This window comes from Alligator mississippiensis, chromosome 4, assembly GCF_030867095.1.
Source record: "Alligator mississippiensis isolate rAllMis1 chromosome 4, rAllMis1, whole genome shotgun sequence".
NCBI classification, from domain to species: Eukaryota; Metazoa; Chordata; order Crocodylia; family Alligatoridae; genus Alligator; species Alligator mississippiensis.
This window is the reverse complement of record NC_081827.1, coordinates 95,040,324-95,057,547: the sequence shown is the minus strand read 5'-3', so window position 1 is coordinate 95,057,547 and position 17,224 is coordinate 95,040,324. Positions and strand designations below refer to the sequence as shown.

General features: G+C 45.3%; 1 protein-coding gene across 1 annotated transcript in view; it reads right to left on the bottom strand.

Annotated features, from left to right (window-relative positions):
- The window catches only part of CDK17 (cyclin dependent kinase 17), a 161,704-nt gene extending 154,534 nt beyond the window's left edge, over positions 1-7,170 (bottom strand). Inside the window, exon 1 of the mRNA XM_006275444.4 lies at positions 6,878-7,170. The gene's annotated coding sequence lies outside the window, so the exon portion shown is untranslated. The remainder of the gene's footprint in view (positions 1-6,877) is intronic.
- Between the last annotated feature and the right edge of the window lie 10,054 nt (positions 7,171-17,224).

The following is a 17,224-nucleotide window of genomic DNA, read 5'->3' as shown; positions in this document are numbered from 1 at the left end:
GTGCAGCCCTGACTCCGGCCCTGAAGCCACTGCCCACCCCTCCTGCTGCCTCTGCCCCACTATCACCACTTACCTTCTAACTGGCCCAGAGTACATGGTTGCTCCAGCCCCAGTCAAGACAAGCAGCAGCCAGGGCTGGGGCCAGGGCTGCTGCAACTGCTTCATGGATGAGCTGGGGCTGGGACAACCATGTGCTCTGTGCTCCAGATCTGGACCCACAGGGTAAGCAGCAGTTACAAGGCAGATGGTGAAGGGAAGAGGAGCAGTATGGGAACCCGATGCAGGGGTCAGACCACTTGACTACCCTACTGCAGGGACAGGAGGGTTGACTGTATATGTAGAAAATTACAACAAATTAAAACATTTTCCATGTACAGAATCCAATAATTGAGTCATCTTAAATTCAGAGTCGTCTTGGATTCAGGTAAATATGGTATATTGAGTTATAATCAGTAGGTTTTCAATCTATTTAATGTGTACCATCTTAAGTCTGAATCATTCCAGCTTTTTTACACAAAATGTCATATATAGCACCAAGAAATATGCTTTACAGGAGTCTATTATATGAATAAATTTACCTTTATCTTCCAAACTTGCAAACTAAACAAAAAGAGAAGTTTGACCAGATTAGATTTACATACATACATGCTGATTAGTATAACATATTTCCCCCCTTAAGCTTTAATCAATAAAATCCAATATCAGTCATTCTGTTATTTTGTCTGGAATTGATGTCAGGCTGATAGACTTCACAAGACTCTGGTTCACTTTCATTTTATGGAAACAGAGGCAGAAAAAATAGCTTTCTTTCATTTTCCTAAGCTTCCCCCCCCACCCCAAGACAGTGGGGGGGGGAGGGAGAAGGAGAATCAACATTCATGTTCTAAAGAGCTTCTGGGACCATTTTTTAGGAACTCTTCGATACAAATTATCCAGATATGCAGAACTGTCTAACTTTAGTAGCTGCTGGTAAATTCCTCCTCAGTAACTTCTGGAAATGGAAGCATTTTATCATCATATGAGATGAATCCAACATCCAGCTTTTCATACATAAAGACTCCCTGAATTAACACTTCTGCCTTTCTGCAATGCAACGACCATTCTGTCATTTCCATCTAGTAAATGACCACTATTGTTGTTTGGATACCTTTTGTTCCAACATATGTAACCTCTCCTCCTGTTCTTAACTGCGCTGACCATAAGTTTCTCTTAGTCTTTATTTTTCCTTTCTACAACCATTAGTTTCTAATTTACCACATATTCATTTCCCATTTACTCCAGGCTAATTTTAACCTGTGTAGCCTTCTCATTTACGGGACTGCAGCTTTTTGAACATCTGGTAAAACATTCCCAGTTATTCATATCTCTCTTCTTTAATTCTCTTCATAACTGCCTTCAATGTAAGGGAATGTGTTTTAAAAGCACAAAATGTACTTAATACATGTTTAGATTTAATTCCATTCACACATCACAAACGCTATCAAATGTCTAGCTAACTGCTAATTTTTCAGTTCTGTGATCAATTTCTCTTTATCAGTCACGATGAGGTCTAATCTAGATATCCCCCATATTGGATGCAACACTGAACTGGAAATTTCTCTTGTAGGAAAATACCTTTGGAATTCTTTTATTTGCCATGTGAAACTGCCAGCAAGTAACTTGGGTTAGGGATCTCCACATTAATATAGCTTGTTTTTCTACATATGGTAAACATATAGCTTGTTTTTCTAAAAGAGCCAAACCATTCCCTTCTCTCGTGCAATTTGACAATACATAGCAGGCAACAACTAGCAGCCACTATTGGAAATTTTATCACTTGTTAGTTGTTTTGTGTTTTTTTTTTTTAAGATTAAAGTACTTTGTTGCTTTCAGCTAAAATACATACATAAAGCACATATCAGATGGAAGTGACAATACCAGAAACAGACAAAGGAATTCAGAAGAGAGTAACAACATGTTTTGAAGAATTGCTTTCTAACACAAGACTCTCTAGTTGATAGACATTTTTGTGAGGTAACCTTATCACCATAATTAAATCATTGCAAAATTTCTAAACACTATGTCCCCAGAAGACCATGATCTTTTGGCAAGGGTAGCCATCTGTAGCAGGAGTGCCACAAGTGGCATGGGCAACCTCTGTGTGGCATAGGAAGGGGCAAGCAGCACAGTGGTAGATAGTGTGGGGAGCACAAAGCAGAGCAGCAGAGCATGCACAGTAAGAGGATCAGAATGCCACTTGTGATGGTGTGGGGTTTAATTTGCATCACACCTGCCAAAAAAAAAAAAAAGACCTTTACAGGTGTAACAATCATTCATGTTTTCAGCATGTCTCTATTATATACACTTAGGATTGGGGCCTATAATATTTCTCTGCCAAAGTCTGAAAGCAAGAGAGGCCAGAAGTAAGTATTTTACTTAATCAGTTCCTCCCAATTATATGAAAGAAAACTCTCCAAACTGCAACATCTATTAAAGACTATTTACAGTACAAAGAAAAAAGAAAAAAAAGGATAAACCTTAAAACGGCAAAGCGACAGCCTTTTTATTTTGCAATTCTTTTTTCTGATAACAAGTTAACCTTGTTCACATTTTTTTTTGTAAGGAAACAAAGAAAACAAGAACAAGATTTGTTTCACTTAAAAAAAAAGAGAGATTGTGTTTATTGAGTAGAACAAGGCAATATTCAAGGAACAGAATGAATTCTAGTTATCCTATTCCCCCCAACAGCATAGTTAAAATACAGCATTTACTATGAACAGTGGCAACAAGGAACTGAAAGAGTATCATAAATGGGTCATAGTTCTCTAGTATGGTCAGTCCCCAAGAGATCTGTTAAGAATTTTTTCTAATGTTTAGATATTCCCTTGCATAATGCCATGATAGTATGATTAATAGTGCTTGCGTTCATAACTGGTATTTTCACTTTTGACTCTATGGCAGCCAATCATTTCTCTTCTTCTCCCCTGCCTCAGGCCCAGGTGTTGCTTGTCCACACTACCCACTCACAGTTGTTTTAACTTTTGCTGAAATCAATTATTCCAAACTCCTCTGTCATTTTTAAAGGCCAAGAGAGGTATATGGTAACTTGGTTCAATATGGAACAGTATATTATCTAGTATTTTTAAAAACTATATTAGAATTCAAACCCCTAATTGTGGCAGAGAACTATTATTAGAAAACATCTTTTTGAGGAAATGTCCTGTTTTCAGACCGTTCCTATCTTCCTACACTAAGTGCATCAAAACACAGCTCTGTTCCTTCTTTAATTATACAACCACCTCTATTAGATGACTAATACTTATCAGTTTGTTTAGCACTACTTTGATTTCTTGAATTTACAAAATAAATTATTTTCTGAAAAATTAAAAAAATGAATCAGTTTTCAAGGCTATTTTGAGGAGACTTTCCTAAACTACACATCCAATAAATCTCAAAGTACAGACATTAAAATTCATTTTTGCATTCTTATATACTGAACTGGCAGGCTGGATCCAATTTTGGCCTTGGTTTTTCCACTATAAAAAGTCAACACCAATAGTTACGTTTCATGTTTAGCTTCCTGTTTAGAACTCTTCCCATATAACTTCTAAGTCTATTTGAAATCACTTATCTGCTCCACTAAGGTGAATTGAGGAAACTAATATCTGTTAGAAACACTGTTCGGTTTAGTCCAGACGGCATATATATTTATTTAAACTCAGAGGACTAGTTATAGTTTCTTTAAAAAAAAAAAAAAAAGCCAGAGACAGAGAGAAGGGTTAAAGTGGAATCAACACTTACTCTTCAGATAGGTGATAACTAAGAACATATCATACATGTTCCACAAGTCCAGGAAAAAAAGCAAGCAGTCTGTATCACCTCTTGAGTCACTACCACTCAGCCACTCAGACTGCTACAATAATGATGGTACATACACTTTGGAAGGAGCAGCTGCCTGCTCATCACTAAGGACAGGATTGTTACCAAACCTCTTGAAGCTGTGGGACTAGAATGCATTTTCATAAGTTTGTCTCACCTTGGTTTAATTTAAAAAAATGTAAGTATAACTAAAGAAATTATTGTCAAAGCACGTGTAAAAGGTAAAACAGACTCTAGCCCAGATTTAAAAACACCGTTGTGCAAGAATGTTTTAACAGCAGCCAACTCTGAAAGAATTGTAAACCTTCCACCTCAACTTATTTATTTGTACTGCAGTAGCAATTCAAGAGCACCAGTGACTTTAAAAAGTAAAGCAAAATATGACACACTGTAAGTGGAAGGAAAAATACACCCAAATTCTTGGCCAAATGCATTTTACACCATGTTTTTAAAGACAGCAAATGTTTATAATACATTTAAAGTCCTAGGGACAGGAGCTGGTTTACAGAAGGACCAAAGTGCCACAGAATCAAGTGGTGTTAGATTATGTCACTAATTACATACCAAGAGTTTGATGTGGAAAGGTGCGAGTGCAAAATGCATACAATGAAGCACTCAAGATTCAATTCTAATGTAAACATCTTTAATTAATAAGTGTAAAGAAGCTTTGGTGTAGAGAGAGGAAAAGATAACTATGGTTAACTATGGTAACAAAACAAATGAATACAAATATTTTTATGATGTACCACACAAATAATACCTAGTATTTATACAGTAACTCGACAAACTAAGATACAAACAGCATTTCCCTAGAGAGCCCTTTTCTGCATAAAACTATGTGGATTTTAAATCTTAGACGTAATAGCTGTATGCTTTAAAAAAAAAAAAAAAAAGTTTATTCTTTTGCTGTTCTCAAGCAGAAGCTGGGTATATGACATATCCATGGTTTTCAACACTCTCACCAAAGACTAAAAACAAGAAAAAAAAAAGTATTTGTATAACCAAACTTAATATAGTGAATTTATTGAACAGTCCTCCAGTTTAGTGTTTTTCCTCAATGCATCATTTATTTTCCATCTCAAAAAGGTATGCTTTCCGTGTTGGCCTGTTTAAATACACTAAACTGAACCTAGCTTTATTAGGATAGTTGAAATAGATGAGATTAAGTTAGAATGCTGGACTAAAAGCCTCACTTTTACCAACATGTATTAATTTTCAAAAAATAAGCATTTTTAATTTCGATCCATTTAAGAGAAAACTGCACGATTTCACTGTAAATGTATCAACTTTGAACAATGCAAACACAAAAACCTCTAACTCCTAACATTTCTATTGTAAACAACAATCATACTTTTAGAGAATCAAGATTTAGGGAGAAATGAAAGCAAGAGCAGGTAACAAAAAAGAAGAGCGGGGCTCTCCAGTTATCACTAGGAAGTGAACTATATATGAACTATTTCTGAATATTTTGAAGGTATTTCCTTATTACTATCAGCAGATACATTGTATTCACTACTTTGTATATTAAACAGGCAATGAAAACCCCACACATTTAACCCAGAGAGAAGTCACAGCTGAAATACTTTCTAGTCATAATTCTGTCTAAACACAGACCCTGCTTCTGCAAACTATGCCAGGCAAACACCCTACACCAGGCTAGGCCCCATTACTTTCAGCAGGGTTTTGTTCAGGGCTATGTGCTCACCTGCACAGGACAGGTACCCAAAGATTAATTGTATTCTCCTTATTAAGGATGCTGTAATCCACGATTCTTAGCGCGGGAAAAAAGTTACTTAAACAGTTATACGTTAATAAAACTTAGATTTTCATCTTTTACATCCAAGTGACCTTTTACAAGCTTCTCTACATTGCATTTGTAACTTGAAGTCAAGGAAAAAACCCCACTAAAGACTGTATTGACCTTTTCAAGATCTAAAAGGCACAGCTACTGTGTGTGTGTCTCAAGTCAAAGATGCACATCCCAAAAAGCAAAATGTGGGATTTCTGTGACGCAACGTCTCTAAAATCTCAAACCCAAGTGGGATTATCTATAACCGAACGCCTCTAAAAACCTCAAGCCCAACTTCAGGCCATCTGCTTCACCTGCAGCACCAGTTAATAAAAAACAAATCTGAACGTAGCAGCCAGCCCTAGTTCCCCTCAATGTTTTTAATCTGCTCAAAAGCCTCCCAAGCGCTTAACCTCCCATTTCAGGGCAAGCGGCTCTCCAGTGCAATGGGCGCAATTTAAAAAACCAAGCAAGCCCTTATCCCCCCACCAACATACAGACCCAAACCCATACCTGAAAAGGGGCTGGTGGGGGCTTGTTTGCTTGCTTGTTTGAGAAGTGTGCGGAGAGGGAAGGGGCAACTAACCAGGAGTAAAACCAGGGAGTTTCTGAAGGGAAACCTGTGCAGCCTGCCCTTCCTCCTGGGAAAGCTGTTAGCTGTCCTAAGCCAGATACCAGGGGCAGCACCGAGTGTGGAGGAGGATTAAGTTCTCTCCAGCTACCAAAAATGTGGCACAGAGAGGGGGGCAAAGGGGCCAATTCAGATCTGCAGCAGTGCCAGAGGCGGGGAGGGGGGGGAGGGAGGGAGCGGCCCCCTGCAAGAGGCAGGGTCCAGCTGCCCCCTCACCCAAGTGACCCCTCGGGGCTCCCCCACCTCCCCTCTCCCCCACCCACTGTAGCCGTGACGCGCGGGGGAGGTCACAGCAGTTCAGGATCAAGACACGTTCATCCCCCGCCGCCCCCCAACCCCGCAGCGCAGGGAAAAGGCACCGGGGGTGGGGGGGAGAGGGAGGAAAAAACCCCTCGGAAATGCGGCTGCGACACGACGGATGTCACGCGTGGGCGCGAGGAGCTGCCAGGGGAAGCGGTGCGGGGGCGGCGCGCGCGGGGGCAGAAAGGGGCCGCGGAAACGCGCGTGGGGGAGGGAAGGGGGGCAGGGCCCGGCCCGGCACGGCACAGCCCGGAAACGCGGCCGGCCCGGGCCCGGAACAACGCGCGGCCGCGACTCACCAGCAGCGCCGGGACCGGCTCTTCCCCCGTCTCGAGCCGCGGGGACCCTCACTTCATTCGCCGCCCCAACATGGCTGCTCCCCGGGCCGCTGCCGCGGGATGGGATGGGCCGGGTCGAGCCGCGGGGGCCGAGCGAGAGGCGCCGGGCGGGGAGCGAGGGGCTGCGATCGGGCGGCCGCCTGCTGCCAGCGCCAAGCTTCGCACTGAGACTGCCCCGCCGGCAGCCGGAGCCCGGGAGGGGCTGCGGGGGAGGCCGGCGCCAGGGCGACCCCTAGCGGCTGCGGAGCGGAGCCCGGCCCGGCTGGGAGCAAGCAGCGCCGCCTGGGCGGGACAGGCCGTGCCCTGCGCGCCGCGCTTCCTCCACCCCTCCCCGGCGCTGCCGCCACACCCCGGCCCGGGCTCCCCGCCCCTCGGAAACCCGCCAGGGGCGGATCTCCGCCTCGGGCCCGGGGAGGCTTTCCCCGCCCCAAGCGGTGTCCCCTGACTAGACGGGCTCCCACCCGGGAAGGGCGCTCGCTCACTCGCCCCCTCCCCTAGCACAATGTCTTCTGTTTTCAAGCGCTGTAGCACGCTTTCTTTCTCTTTTCCTCTTCCTCAAGGCCACGGGCAGTTCCAGCCCAACGGACAGGTTCCCAAATCCGTCTGTGCACAACACGGTCCTCAAGCCTGCGTGGCTGTTACGGTGGCCATCGTAGGGGCCAGTCCGGTTGTCCTCTGTCCTCTACTGATATGAAACCTGACACCTTTATGTCCTCTAATTTTATAAACAGAGGACATAAAGGCATCTGGTTTCATATCAGTAGAAGACAGAGTAGCAGAAAACCAGAATGTCCTCTATGATGGCCACTCTAGTGGCTGTACCACCAGCAGGGGTGACGCATAGGGGGTGCACGGGGGTGCACGTACACCCCCTGAGAGCACCGGTGCACCCCCCAGACAGGCCACACGTGGTCCCCACTAGGCGAAGGGCAAGCTGGGGAGTGCAAGCACCTGGATGAAGTGCTGGGACCACTTCTGGGAGCAGCGCAGCCACTTCCCAGTCAGCATGATGGGCCGCTGGGGGGACCCCTGACCCAGTCAGCAAGACTGGACGGGGGGGGGGGACCCCCCCCAGTCACTCACTGGTTGCTCAGGGGGGTACGTGCTCCCCCCCGACTAAGTTGGCACCAGTCACCCATGACCACCAGGCAAATATCCTCCCTCCCAGACCCATCCATCTGGGGCAGATGTCAGCAACATTTTTGGGCAGGGTGCCAAAACGTCACCCACAATATCCACTTGTAAGACGTGGGGGTGGTGGCAAGGGCCCGATCATTGTTGTGGCAGCACAGGGCCGGCCTCTTCCCTGCCACCTGCCCCAAAATACCTTTGTGTGCTCTGGTACCCATGCCAGGGGTTGCCTACTCCTGGTTTGGGGCTTTGGATATTTCCCAAATCCAAGCAGGAGTCCAAGGTGCGAGCCCCAGGCCCAGAGGCCTTGGGGTTCAGATGCCCCCTGTCTTGCTTGCCCTTAGCCAAAAGGCCACATGCACCATGCTCCAAGGGGGTTGCTGGCCACCCTGGCTCTGTCCCCAAACTTGGCATGGGTGGCTCTCCCTGGCCGCAGGCTCTGGCTGCCATGCAGCAGCACACACAGGCCCCCGTCTCCTCAGTAAGTCTTGTAGAGGCCTGTGTGCATGTCTGTTGGGGGAGGGTGTGCATTGAAGGAGTAAGAATTTGCTACTTCAGCTTGTTTGACCCTGTCTAGTAATAAGTGAGGCACTGGGAATACTTCCCTCCGATGGCTGTATGGTGCTCTTACCCAGCGTTTCTCAACCCATGGGTCATGACCCAAAAGTGGGTCACAAGAATATATGAAAGGGTCGCAAACAAACTTTAAAAATGGATTTTCCTTTAAAAGAGAAAAATGTGGGAAACACTGTTTTTTTTCCTTGCAGTTGGCAGAGTTCCAGCCTGCAAGGGGCTGCTTAGGGCTACTTGGGGCCCCCCATGCCCCACACACCCACCCTCTGCCCCACGCACTGAGGACCTGGGGCAGGGGACAGTGGGTCAGGAATGAGGGGCACTGGGTCGGGACTGTCCATTGATGTTTACAAATGAGTCCTGGTACAAAAAAGGTTGAGAACCACTGCTTTGCCCTACCTGTGAGCGCTCTGCCCTTTCTACAGGTTGAAGAATGGGAGTACAGGGTGGTTGCTTGCAAGAACATACTTCTCATCTTACTACCCAAAGTGTTCCTTTCCCCTTTCTCTACTTCGCTCAGCCTCTGTCCCCTTTTCTTTTTTCTGTATTTTTCTGTCTCCATACTCATGGAGCTTCACTGCTCTCTCCTCCTCTCTGCCACATTTATATTGGTTGTCTTCTCAGAAGCAGTGCTTCTCTCTGACAAGTTTCTGTCCCTGTATCTCTTGCAACCTTTGTGGTTCCGCCCCTTGGGGGTTTCTAAGGGCCATAGATTAGAAGTGTAGGCTGTCTGTTTTTCTAGCCGCCTCTTTTTAATGTTCTTCCACAGAGGGAATGACATTTCATGAAAATACCACACTGCATTTCAAGTTATTGACATTATCAATACAAGGCCCTGAACCTGTAGATAGGGTCGCACTGATGTCACCTAAAGCAGAATTTAGCACGTTGCCATTTTTTTGTTTTTTGAAAAATATTTGTTTTCTAATTTCTTGTCTTCTCTCTTTTTATTGGCCCAAGTTCAGTGCAGCTATTACTGCACCTTTCGTCAAAATATCTCAAGGCATTTTACAGACTTCAGTAAGTGACTGTATGTGCTAGGCCAAATCATATTCTCCTTAGGTGAAAACTGGTAGGCTCAGGGTCTTTGCTTCACCAGGCTTCTGCTTTGAATGTCGGGAGGAAATTGGGAGGCTGATTTTCTGAGGGATCTGTGCTATTCTGAGCACAGTTATAGATTGGGTCTGCTCTGCTTATACCATCTGACTCCAGTTCATAATATATTCTGACTAGAACCCCTCTCCAAAAGGAGGCAATACGGGGTGACCCAGGAGTTGGGTTCCCAGGCTCAGTGCCAGCTGAGAATCAGCCCCCCTGCTGCTGGCCATATTCAGCTACATCCCAGCAGCAGCACAAATAAACCAGAATATAAAAGAAAATCTGCCCCCACAACAAAGGAAAGTGATTGGCAGGTGCCCATAAAGAGTGTAAGAGCTGGACCATGAAATACAGAATACATATGATTCCTTTGGCTCATTAATGAAACACTGCAATCTCTCAGGTAAATGCACAGCAGTTCAGGACACAAAGTAAAATACCACCCTATTTGGGAGTGCAGAAGAAATGCCTAGAGGCAAAAATATTGCTGATCTCAGGTCTAAGCAATAGGTTATCACCCATTGCACTATTGAAAAAATGTGTGACTGCAAGCTCTGTGCCAGGGTATTTCTTCCACAGCTCTTTGCCAGAGCTCAGGGCCCACCTAAAAGCTGACTCAGATCTGTTGTTGCTGGATCTTCTAATTTATGATGGTGACCAGTGTTTGCCTTATCTTCCTCAGTTTACAAACTCTTCTGGGAAGGAATCTTTCTATATAAGTAAATAACTGTATAGATGTATAATGCTGGATAAATGTTTTACAAAACAAGCCCTCTTTTAGACTACACAACTATGAACAAATTAAATTATAATACTTGAGGAAATGGTATTCTAGATGAACGATGAGTGGAGATGGAGTAAAGAGCTCGTGTTATATTTTTTAATGCCTCAAAATATAAATACAATTGAAAATAGTGAGGGAGTAAGCCCCTGCTTTGCTCATTTGTTTTCCACTTATACTTTTTTCCTCTGAAATCTCCACTGTGACAGGCAAAATATAATAAGAAAGAAAAGAAACTGCAAAATGAACAACTGTGAAGAATCCACCAGCCATTGATGAGTGAGCTGGGGACAGTTTAGTGATTCTGCTGCTCTTCCATTCCTGACTTGGAGAGTGTCTGTAGGAGAGGATTCTGTAACAGTTAAAACCCGTAGAAGAGGTCGGGTACCTGGTATCCTGAAAAGTTTGGCATTTGAACATAGCTATGGAGAATGATGTTGGGACCACGTGCTAGAGCCAGAGGCCATGAAAATGTCCCCCAACTGAAATCAACTGGAGTGTTGCCATTGACCTCCAGGGGGGCAGGATTTCACTCAGATCTGAGATCTTTAACAAATACTTAGTATTTACAGCACTCAGCTTAGCCAGAATATAGTTGACATGCAATGAAAGACTGAACACAGATATGGATACCACAGGATCACAAAGATCATACAGAAGACTGCTGATTATACAACTAAGAGAAGAAAAGATTTTAAAACCATTCTACTCGACCTCATTTTGTGTGTGTGTTTTTAACCCAAATATCTGACATATATCTAGGAGAAGGTTGTTTTTGTAACAGTTAAAAATCTATACTTTTAATTACGATGTGAGAACCTACAACACACAAGACCTAAACCACAAATCAAGGCATTCTACACTTGATATTTTAAGGTATTTTAAGATTCTATGCTTAAAAATAAATAGAAAAAATAGTTTGAAAGCAAACAAAGACCTTTCAGGCTTATTTAAATCACACTATTTCTAAAAAAATCCTTTGGAGGTTACTTTTAATATAAGCTATATTTTTTCACACTGGGAATAAAATATATAAGCTTGTATTCTTAAATAAAAATATGGATGTCTCTCTGAAATCAGTAAGACACAGAAGTAACTTTAAAACTGAAACACAAACTATCAAACCCAAAAAGTGCAACTAAACACTGCTACTGTGCAAAACTTAACTTCGAAATGCAAAGCTCTTCTCACATTGAATGAAGTCTGTGATACTGACAGTAGTTTAACTGCTTCTGTTTATTAATAATTAATAACATTTATTGCTCCTATGAATTGTTTTGAATGATCTACTTTTGAACACAGAAGATGGTAAGAAATGCCTTTTCACAAAATCTGCATAGTTATAATGAAGCATTTGGCATGTAGAGAAAAGAGAGAGAAAAAAATAAGACAGTTAAAGTGAAGAGCAGATTTTAATTAATACATACCATGAGATTGCTTTTCTTTTTATCATAACTATATTCATAGAATCATAGTAAGTTAGGGTTGGAAGGGACCTCAGGAGGTCATTTAGTCCAACCCCCAGCTCAAAGCAGGACCAGCCCCAACTAGATCATCCCAGCCAAAACTTTGTCTAGCTGGGTTTGGAAAATCTCCAAGGATGGAAAACCTCCAAGGATGGAAAACCTCTCTGGGTAACCTGTTCCAGTGTTTTACTACCCTCCTAGTGAGAAAATTCTTCCTAATATCTAACCTAAACTTCCCTTGCTGCAACTTGAGCATGTGCATGCATGTGCGCATAGCCCAACCCCCCCTAGGAAAGTCTGTGGGAGAAGGAGCAGTGGGAGAGAAAGGGCTGCGGGGGGGGGGAGAAGTGGGGCTGGGCAGGGATCGGGGGGGCGGAGCAGAGCTGGATCGGGGCCGGGACCTGCTGTGCCCATGCAGCCACTCCTTCCCCTATGCCCAGGGTCATTTCCCAGCACCGGTGGGCCCCATGAACCACCGCCTCCCAGCCATGCACCGGCCCCAGCCCCACACCCAGGGGAGCCCAAAGCCGGGGACCAAAGCAGGGCCAGCCTTGGCTGCACTACCAGGCCATAGCTCCCAGGACTCCTGTGCCCACCCCGAGTCATGTGCAGGAAGAGCCTGGTGCAGCCCAATGGCTCCCCCAGAGGTATGGTGTGAGGGAACCAAGTGGGGGGACATGTGCCTTCCCCCTCCCCCCCCCCGATTTTTGCATGGGGCAAAGGTGGGCTGCAGTTGCAGGCTGGGCTCAGCCTCTGCTCTATGCCTCCATGTCTCACTGCCGCTGCTTGGCTCCCCAGTGCCGTGCCCCTAGAAGAGCTGCTGGGCTCCTATTGCCGCACAACCTGGCCCGACCGGGGCCCGATTCACCTTGAATGGGGCCCTGGCCTGGCTGAGCTGTGGAGCAATTGGAGCCCGGTGGCTCGTCTAGGGGCATGGGCGGGTGGCTCCCGCCACTGCATGCACCACGGGGAGCCAAGGGGCAAGGGGAAGTTCCCGCCTTTGGTTCTCCCATGCCACAGCGTTCAACGAGCCGCTGGGCTCTGATTGTCCCATGACCTGGCCTGGCCAGGTCCCCATTCACGGTGAATGGGGCCCCAGCCAGGCCAGGTTGTGGGACAACTGGAGCCCGGTGGCTTGTCCAGAACCAGCGTGGCACTGGGGAGCCAAAGGGGGATGGCACAAAGCCCCCCACCCGCTCTTTGCACAGGGCAAGGGTGGGCCACAGCTATGAGCTGGGATCAGCCTCTGCTCCCTGTCTCTGTGTCTTGCTGCTGCTGCTGCTGCTTTAAAAGCAGCATGGCGCAGCACCAGGTGCATCCCACCTGGGCAGGCCAGGCAGTGAGGCATTTGGCATCATACCATGCCACTTTCAAAGCAGTGGCAGCAGCGAGACGCAGAGGCAGGGAACAGAGGCTGCGCCCAGCTCAGAGCTGTGGCTGGCCCTTGCCCTTTGCAAAGACTGGGGGGAGCACGGGGGGGGGGTGCACTGGCTCCCCAACACTGTGCTGGCTCTGGACGAGCTGCTGGACTCCAATTGTCCAAGAGCCCCATTCATTGTGAATGGGACCCTAGCTGAACTGGGTCATGGGACAATCCCCACACTGCAGGAGGGAGTGGGGTAGGGGTGAATGATTTGCCCTGCCCCTACCTCACTCTCTCCTGTACTGTGGGGGTCTCGATCTGCCCTCCGCTCCCCAAGCCCACACAGTGATAAAGAAAGATTGAAAGAAACTTACCTGCCTGCAGTGGGGCTGGCTGTGATCCTGGCTGCGAGTGTGCAGGGTATCTGAGTGTGCCTGCCCCTCCCCCCATGCTGCAGCAGCCTGCAGCTGGGCTGCCCTACAGCCCTACCTGCTGCCCTGAATTTGGGGGGCTAAGCCCAATTAGCCCCCCCTGCCACCACCTATGGGAAGACCATATCAAAAGCCTTGCTAAAATCAAGATACACCACATCCACCAATCTCCCCACATCCACAGAGTGAGTCATCTCATCGTAGAAGGCAATCAGATTGATCAGGCATGACTTGCCCCTGGTGAATCCATGATGACTGCTCCTAATGAACTTTTTCTCCTCCAAGTGCTTAGAAATGGATTCCTTGAGGATTTGCTCCATGATTTTTCCAGGGACTGAGGTGAAGCTGACTGGTCTGTAGTTCCCTGGATCCTCCTTTTTCCCTTTCTTAAATATGGGCATTATGTTTGCCTTTTTCCAGTTATCCAGGACCTCTCCTGATCACCATGAATTTTCAAAGATGATGGGCAATGGCCCTGCAATCTCATCAGCCAATCCCTCAGTACCCTCGGGTGCATCCCATCCAGCCCCATGGACTTGAACACATTCAGCTTTTCTAAGTAGTCCCTAACCTGTTCTTTCACCACCGAGGGCTGCTCACCTCCTCCTCAAACTGTGCTGCCTACTGCAGTTCTGGGAGCTGACCTTGCCTGTGAAGACTGAGGCAAAAAAGACATTGAACATTTCAGCCTTTTCTGCATCCTCTGTCACAAGGTTGCCTCCCCCATTCAGTAAGGGAGACACACTTTCCCTCATCCTCCTCTTGCTACCAACATACTTGTAGAAACCCTTCTTGTTCCCCTTCATATCCCTTGCTAGCTGGAACTCCAATTGAGCGTTGGCCTTCCTGACTTCATCCCTGCATGCCCAAGCAATGCTCTTATATTCTTCCCTAGTTATTTCTGCAAGTTTCTGCTTCTTATAAACTTCCTTTTTGTGCTTTAGCTTACTGAAGAGTTCCTTGCTAAGCCCAGCTGGTCTTCTGCCATACTTGCTAGTCTTTCTGCTCATTGGGATGGTTTGTTCCTGCACTCTCAGTAAGTCTTCTTTAAAATACAGTCAACTATTCCAGACTCCTCTCCCCCTCCATCTTGCTTCCTAGTGGATCCTGCCCATGAGTTCCCTGAGTGAGTTGAAGTTTGCTTTTCTGAAGACCAGGTCCTTATTCTGCTGCTCTCTATCCTTCCTTTCTTCAGCATCCTGAACTCAATCATCTCGTGGTCACCGCTGCCCAAGTTGCCATCCACTAACACAGCGGTTCCCAATCTGTGGTATGGGTATGCAGACAACCTGTCACTGGTACACATTAACAGATTTATTATAATTACTTTATATGACAAAAATTTGCTGGTGATACTTAAGGTTGAACTGAAAAATGTGCTGGTGGTACTTAAGGTTGTATCATTTTAAATTGGTGATGTGCAATCTGTTGGAATTTGGGAACCGCTACACTACTACATTCCCCCACCAATTCTTCCCTGTTCGTAAGCAGCAGGCCAAGAAGAGCATGGTCTCTAGTTGGCCACTCCAGCACTTGCACCAGGAAGTTGTCCCTAATACTCTCCAAAAACCTTCCTGGATTGCCTGCATACTGCTGTATTGCCCTCCCAGCAGGTGTCAAGGTGATTGGGAAACTTCTGCCAGCAGTCTGAAGAAAGCCTCATTGACCACTTCCTCCTGGTCTGGTGGTCTATAGCAGACCCACACCACAACATCATCCTTGTTGTTTTCCCCTCTGACCCTAACCCAGAGATGCTCAACAGGTCTATCTCCAGCTTCATACTGAAGCTCTGAGCAATCGTATGGCTTTTACATAAAGTGCAACTCCTCCTCCTCTTCTCCCTTGGATATCAGGAAAAACTTTTTCACAGTTAGAATAGACTGCCTAGGGAAGTTATAGAATTACCATCATTGGAGGTGTTCAAAAAGGTGGTCAGGGATGATGTAGAAATAGGTATGTATCTATGTTCTGTTACGGGCTTTTCCTATGCTTCTAGCCTTTGCTGGTTGCCACATGGGGCTGGGAAATATTTTTCCCCACCTTCTGCTTACATATCAGGGTTTTTTGTAAGCCTTCCTCAGAAGCATTGGGTGTTGACTACTGTTAAGGTGGGTATTTTGATTGGGATGTACCAGTGATCCTGCTGGGACTTAAAGCTAGAGGTTCCTGGCTAGAGGGTCTTGCCCTGCCACTCAGGGACAGACTGATCACCATATTTGGTGTCAGGAAAGAAGATGTCAGGAAAGAATTTTATCCTATGATGAGACTGGTACAGATTGTGGGGTTTTTTTGCCTTCCTTTGTAGCTGGGGACATGGCCTTTTTCCTTGGATCTCTCGAGCATATTTTAAAAACTTTGCAGCAATAAGATGTTGGTCACTGTGATCTTCCTACTTTACCTGTGGCAGGTTAGGGTGTTATGTCTTGTGGCTGTGTCAGGGTTGACTGTGTAATTTTGTTAACAGGTTAGACAATGTACTTGGATAGCAGAATGGTTTGGATATGGCTGATCCTGTCTCAAGCAGAGGGCTAGACTAGATGACCTCTAAAGATTCCTTCTAGCCCTACTTTTCTGTAATTCTATTGGTTGCTTTGTTTATTTTTAAGGAAAAAGGAAAATTATTATAAATATTATAAGGCCATCAGAGGCACCTCTGATGAATTATTGACCTCTGATGAATTATTGACCTCTTATAGAATTATTATTAAAATATTATAAGGAAAAACTTCTTCAAGGTTCATGTGACCAGACTCTGGAATATACTCCTAAAGGGGGTAGTGCAAGCACCTACCCTGGATGTCTTCAAAAGGAGACTGAACACACACCTTGCTGGGATTATTTGACCCCAGAAGTCTTTCCTGCCTAGAGCAGGGGGGCTGGACCTGATGATCTCCCAGTCCCTTCCAGCCCTAAACATCTGAGAATTCTGTAAATTAAGTAGCATATAAGTCAAAGGTATTTTTGTGTGGCTAACAATTATTTCTTTAAAAACTGGTTTATAGTCAGACTATTCACTTATTGGCTATTACTAGATAAAATGATTAATTCTATATCACTTATTGGCCATATTATAAATAGTCATAGGAATACTGCATTGATTCTATTCATAGGACTGAGGTTTCCTGCTTTGAATATCAATCTCTTGGCTTTGGCACACAATTTATAGAGCACTAGGATATCATTATCATATGACAATAAAAATAAGTGATCGGGACCTTCAATCAGTAGTCATATGCAAGTGGACTTAAACATTACAAAACCATATTCATATACATTTTAAAACAATACATGTGAAAAGCAGTTACTTTCCTGCCAAGATCCAAGTTCAGGATTCTGTGATTCAACAACAGGAACTGGTGACTTCACAGACATCTAATACAGCATGAGAAAGCATTGTGCTTTAGTGTAAGGCTCAGTTGAGGGGGGGAACCTAAGTCTTGGCAGGTAAGTAAAGGAGGAAATGAG